Source organism: Hyperoodon ampullatus (genome assembly GCF_949752795.1).
Source record: "Hyperoodon ampullatus genome assembly, chromosome: 18".
NCBI classification, from domain to species: domain Eukaryota; kingdom Metazoa; phylum Chordata; class Mammalia; order Artiodactyla; family Ziphiidae; genus Hyperoodon; species Hyperoodon ampullatus.
This window is the reverse complement of record NC_136931.1, coordinates 7,445,147-7,451,812: the sequence shown is the minus strand read 5'-3', so window position 1 is coordinate 7,451,812 and position 6,666 is coordinate 7,445,147.

Genomic DNA, 6,666 nt, shown 5'->3' with positions numbered 1-6,666 from the left:
GTCCCCTGCATTGGCAGGCAGATTCTTAACCACTGCACCACCAGGGAAATCCCTTCCCCAGAGTTTTAATAGGACAATTTTCAAATATCCAGCGAAGGCAGAAGGATTTTACAGTGAGCGCGTGTGTCACCCCCTAGACTGAACCACTGACATGTTTACTGTGCTTTGTCACTTGCCTATCTATCTACCTGTCTCTCTACAGTTGGTAGCACTTTTAAGTTTCTTTTAACCTCAACACTCTCCTTGCTGTCCTGTCTTTGTTTTGTTTTGTTGCCATTTATTTGTTGAAGAAATCATGTCATTTGTTGTGTAGGATTGCTCATTTGAGGATTAAATGAGCTAATATGTGCATAGTGCTTAGAATGTAGTAGGTACCTAATTAACATCCATCATGACTTGTTTTGTTCTTCATCTATATCTTCTGATTTTTTTTCAAGTGAAAATATATCCTTTTTGTAAAAAAAAAAAAAAAAAGTATAAAAGCATTCCTGGGCTGCTAGACTTTTCAAAGCTATGTTGGTTTATAGCCACAAGGGGGTCTGTCTTCACTTTGTTTGCTGGGCCCACCCTATCCACTAGGCCCTGAGGAAGGACCGCCAGCATCGGGCAGTTGAAGATGGCAGAATGGGGGAGTGTCGAGGTGGGAAACAGAGCCAGAGGGACTCAAAGGAAATGCCCCGGGTGGAATCTGGGGGCCAGGATCCAGGTCTGGCCCCTTCCTGGGGGCTGAGGGTGGTGACACCAGGAGGGAGGCCCAGAGGAAATGCAGTAACGTGTGAAAAGCTGCAGAAATCCCAGGAGAGGGTGGAAGCAACAGCACACATCATTAGGACGGCGAGGGAGCACACAGCCTGGTTTCGAGGGGCTGGGCAGATGGAAAAGAGGAAGATGAGCCTCCCCAGGGACTTGACTCCACAGACTCCGACAACAGGCAGGCAGATGAGGAATACAAAGGATCCGGCATCCTCCATCAGCAGCTGGAGAAGAAAAGCAGGAGACTGGGGGTGGGGGAGAGCCCTGGATTGGGGGATCAGGAGCTCTGAGCCTGGGTTTGCCACCCATCCATCACCTGTGTGGTCTTGGGTAAGGCTCCTTCTCTTCTCTGAACCTCAGTTTCTCCCACCTGCAAAATAGGAGCGGTGGGCCGAAAGCCCCATAGGGGTTTCTTTTAGCTCTGGCAAGGCCAATGTTCCATCTCACTGACTGCTGCCTGGGGATGAAGGAGGGGGTCGCAGCTGCTGGGATCTGGATGCATTGGTGATGCCCTTAGCGCTTTTCCTTTCAAGGAGGCAAACACCAAGTCCAGGCTCAAAACTGTGAGTCACCAAGTCAAAGTACCAAATGAATACAGATTGTAGCTACACCGTCCTGGATCCCACTCCTCACCCTGCCCCTTCCTGCCCTGTGATCTTAGGTAGCATTCCACAGAGGATTGCTGATGTCTGTCAAGGCTGAAGAAATGGGCAGGACCGACTTTTCCTGAACCCAGATCCTGGGCTTCCGAGATGCAGCTAATCATCGGGGTAGATTTGGCTGATTCACCTTCGAGGAAAATCTGCTGAAGATTTTTAGCCAAACCAAATAGAGAAGTGAATAAATATAGAAATGAATCACTTGCCTGAATCTCTGGCCCAGGACCCAGCCACCTGTCCACCATCACCATTGTGAAACCACAAGGCCAGAGGTCACACCAGCCGGCTTTGATGCCTGGGTCATTGTCATCCACGATGAATGAAATTCATTAGTCCATTGTGAGCTGTTCAGGTTTAATGCCTCCGCAGTTGCCTGATGACACTGGAGCATGGTGGAGAAGGTCAGACAATGGGCCACCGTCTGAATAAAAGCTCCCTAATGCCCCGCCCAGGATGCCCCAGTGGGTCCTCCTGAATCACGGCGGCTTCCTGGGAACTGCTCCCATGTGAGCTGGAGGACAGGAAGACAGACTTGTGTCCATGCCTGTTCCAGGGAAAACAGGATGAGCGGAGCCTTCCGGGGCTCTAAGGAACCAGGGCGTTATGGTGAGAACTGGCTGGGGCAGGACGGAGTGGCACTTCCAAAGCCGGCTTTGGGCTCTGTAAGGGGTCAAATTATGCCCTTCAACAAAGGTGTCCAAAGGGGAATTCCCTGGCGGTCCAGATCCCACAAGCCAACGCAGCGCAACCAAGGGGAAAAAAAAAAAAAAAAAAGATGTCCAAGTCCTAGCCCCCAGTACCTCCAAATAAGGACTGTGGCCTTATTTGGAAACAGGGTTGTTGCAGGGATAATAAGTTAAAATGAGGTCACATTGGAATAGGGTGGACCCCTCATCCAGTATGACTGTGTCCTTATAAAAATAGAAGTTTGGACACAGGCGTACCTACGGAGAATGCCTTGAACTTGAAGGCAGAGCCTGGGGAGATGCCTCTGTTTACAAGCTAGAGATGGCCAGCAAACCGCCAGAAGCTACAGGACAGGCACAGAACTCAGGCTCAGCGCTCAGGAGGCACCAAACCTGCTGACACCTTGGTTTAGAACTTCTAGCCTCCAGAGCTGTGAAAGAGTACATTTCCACTGTCTAAGCCACCCAGGCTATGGTGCTTTGTTACAGCAGCCCAGGAAAGGAGTCTGGGTGCTGACAGGCCAGAATCCTGACTTGGTGGCCTCCCCTCTGGGAGACCTTGGGCAAGTTACTTTCCTTCTTTGAGCCTGGGGCCAAAGAACCTGAGACTCGGGGCCTGTATGGATAAAATCCATCCATCCATCAGATTCCTCACCTGGACATTTGGAGGTGGTGGGAAGCTGGGAGGTGGTGCCCACTTAGCCCTGGTGCTTGGGCTGAGTTGGCCATTTCAGGCCCAGTGCCAGACACATAGCACAGGCAGCCAGAGTTCCATGAGGCACTGGACCAGAATCCCAGAGAGATCAGGACAAAAGGCAGAGAGGAGAGAGGAGGCTTTGTGCAGACCCTGCCGTGATTCCTGTTCCTCCCGGGGCCTGGTTGCTCAGCGTCGGCTGGGTTCTCACGTGTACGTTCTTCCCACGGACTCCCCTTCCTTGAGGTATCACGGGGACAGTATATTACCTGACCTCTTTGCCTGTCTTTGGAAGTGCTTTGAAAACTGTAATGCGGGGAACACATTTTCTTGGCAAAAACCACCTTACTGAGCGCCCGTTGCATGCAGGTTAAGAAGCTGCAGGTCCTGCCCCAGGTGGTCCAGGCCAGGGGAGTGTCACAGGGCAGCGTGGAGAGGCAATAACAATGCTGTCATGCCTGTCCCCCCGACTCCCACAGTTCAAAATGAAACAGTGAGGACAGCCAGCAAAGTTCCAGCATTTTCCATTGTCTACTGTAAAAGGCTTTTGCGAAATGTCAGAGATGGTGTTCATCCCCTTCCTCATCTTTTTCTTCTCTTTTTGAGAGACATGGGCTAACAGAGAAATTATAAAAAACATGATTGGGGCTAAAATAGGCAACATGGCATGGTGGCTAAGAGAACGAGTCTGGTACCAGATTGGCTGAGTTCAAGTGTGACCGTGGCAAGTTAATTCACCTCCCTGCTTGTCAGTTTCCTCATCTGTACAGTGGACACAATAAACCTCATTGCAATTTTGTGAGGATTAATTTAAAGGAATCAACATAGGCAAAGTGCTTACACCAGTGGCTGGCACACAGTAAGCCCTATGTGGCTATTTGCTATTATTATTAATAAAGTCAAGAAATGCACAAGGTTGGGGAACACAATGAAAGAAGTAGTTGTTATTTGGGATAAGACATTTCTTGGTGGGGGGGGGGTGTCTTGACCAGATCACAGTGACCCACCTGACCGTCCTTCTCACCTCTAAGGAGCGGTTGCCAGCTCGGCTCGGACACTGGCTAGGGTGGGCATCTGGGCCAACTGAGCAACCGAGTTCTTCCCTTAGAACTGGACCAAAAGAGAGCTCCTAGTTTGTTGATCCTGCTGGTCTCTCGAGTGGTCACCTTCTGTCAGGCAGAGGCAACACAGCAGAGAAGGCCAGGATGGGGGAAGGATGAGTCAGAGAGAAGCATGTACACAGAGCAGAGAGAAAGCTCCTGGGTCCCTGGTTTCTGGCTCTTTCTGAGACCTGCCTACCTTTATGCCCTTGGGGTTCTGTGAGACACCCTCGATTCCTTAAAAGCCATTTCCACCCTTTTTGAAGCTACTCTGATTGGTTTCTGTTGCAGCCGGGGTCTTGGTGAATACCTGGATGCCGCAGCCTGACTTCCCCGCGTTTCTTTGCATCTGCGAGGGGTCTGCTCCCTGGAGTTAGAGGAAAATGTCCACTCCTCTCCTCTCAGCCCAAGCAGACTGCAGTTTCAGTTTCGGGCTGTGGTTGAAGAAAGAAGGGACCAGGAGTTGAGCAACCATTTATTTCCCTACCACGTATTGGGCACTGACTTCTTCCTAAACCTTGTTCTGAGCACTTTACATGCATTGTCTCATTTGCTCGATGGTGAGTATCATGATTGGATCTCTGTTTCACAGATGAAGAGACTGAGGTTCCGAGAGGTTAAGAGGTTTGATTAGTATCACCCACCTACGTAAGGTGGACAGCTGGGCTCCAGATCCAAGGTTTGTGCTTTCAGCCTCCTTCCCATCCTACCTGGAGCCCCTGGATGGCATCCTTCTGCTCTCCTGCTTTGGGATCTGCACAAACCCTTGATGGTGCCTCAGCTGATGAAAGGGGGGTGTGGGGAAGTTTTGGAAGAGCCACACGTACTCCACACATGTAACACGTTTCCCTGCCCCCACCCCCCGATACTTCCTTTCCTTTTGCTTCTTAGCAACTGACTCAGAGCGGATGAAGGGGAAAGAAGTGAGGTCACATTTAAATTGGTCAATTTGAGCAGCTCACCGCAAAGGCTGGTGTGGGAGAGAGATGCAATTAATCTGAAAAACACAGTGGTTTTTATTTTTAAAAATATGATCCATGGCCTTCAGTCCTCTGTGGAGCTGTGCCAGGCATCCATTTCCACAAGTCAGCGGCAGCCTGGCGTTCGGGCTTTTCGTAAAGTCCCCGTGAATTAAAAAAAAAAAACTAATGGCATTCATCTTCATTTTAAAAAGTGAAACAAATCAATGTATGTTCATTGTAGAAAATTTGGGCTTGGGGGGTGGGAAGAGAGGCATAAAGAAGAAAACATTATTTCCCTGTAATTGTTATAGCCATGTAATGGTTAGATTAGTCAGCCACGAAAGGAACAGACCACAGTACGTGCACCAACACAGATGGATTGCAAAAATTGTTATGCTGCATCAAAGAGGTCAGACCCGAAGGAGGATATATCTTTTCACTCTATTTATGTGAGGTCCAAGAAGGGGTAAAACTATCTGTAGTGACAGAAGGCAGATCGGGGGTTGCCTAGGTCCGGAAGTGGGTGGCTGGAATCAACGGCAAAGGAGCATAAGAAACTTTTCTTGGGTTGTGGGAATGTTCTACATCAATACCTTGACTGGGGTGGTAGTTACCTGGGTGTAGACATTCGTCAGCACTTATCAACCTGTTCTTTTAAAGCGGGTGCATTTTATTTCATGTAAATTATACTTCGATAATGTTGATTTCAAAAGGGAAAAGAATGACCTGTAATCCAACCACTCCAGAGGTAATGGCTATTAAGGTTTTGGTGTGTGTATATAAATGAAGCCACTGACTGTGTGTAACAAAGATCAGTTCCAGGTAAATGTTCAATCCTCTGTAATACTTCAAAAAAAAATTAACCTCAGATTTAATTATTTGGTGAGAGTGAGAAAGAAAGGCAGAGCCGGTGGTACTCCATGTTCCTTTGATGCCCACCTTGGCACCCCCAAATCCCCCAAATCAGAGAAGTGGGCAGGGTGGCACTGTCATCACTCAGCCACCCAGTATCACAGGCTGCGAAGGAGGAATCGTGCTCCCACCCGCTCCTCCCTTCGTCCCCACCCATGAGCCTAGAAAATGGGCTGACTTCACCTCAGCTCAGAAGCAGAAGGGGGATGTTCCCCAACTTCAGGATGAAAACATGACTCCTCTCCTTATACCAGGAGAAAAAGCACATTTTATTATTCGATCAGTACATTAAATGCCATCGGTACAGAGTGTGTATTCCATTATGCTGGTGTCTCATGCCTGTTAAAAATGAGGTTCGGGGGCTTCCCTGGTGGCGCAGTGGTTGAGAGTCCGCCTGCCCGATGCAGGGGACACAGGTTCGTGCCCCGGTCCAGGAGGATCCCACATGCCACGGAGCGGCTGGGCCCGTGAGCCATGGCCGCTGAGCCTGCGCGTCCGGAGCCTGTGCTCCGCAACGGGAGAGGCCGCAACAGTGAGAGGCCCACGTACCGCAAAAAAAAAATGAGGTTCGGGAATGCTCTCCTGGATGATGTAATTTTGAGACAGAGTTTTCAGGTGGAGGAGCTTCCGGAGCGTTCCCCAAAAGCAACAGTGCCATGGGCAGCTATGAAATTAAGAACAAACAATTCTGTTGTCTGCTTTTGGTGCTTGGCATATGATTACATGCTTGGCTTCATGCCATTAAAGGGCTCCAAAAACACGACTCAAAACAGGTTGCACCTTATTTCATCCTGTGGGTCCTCGTGTTCCTTGACAGTCTGAAAAGCTGGCTGCGAGTTTCCTCCGGCCCCTGGGAAGTGGCATCTGAGGAAGGACGTGCAGTTGCATGAACGTGGACAA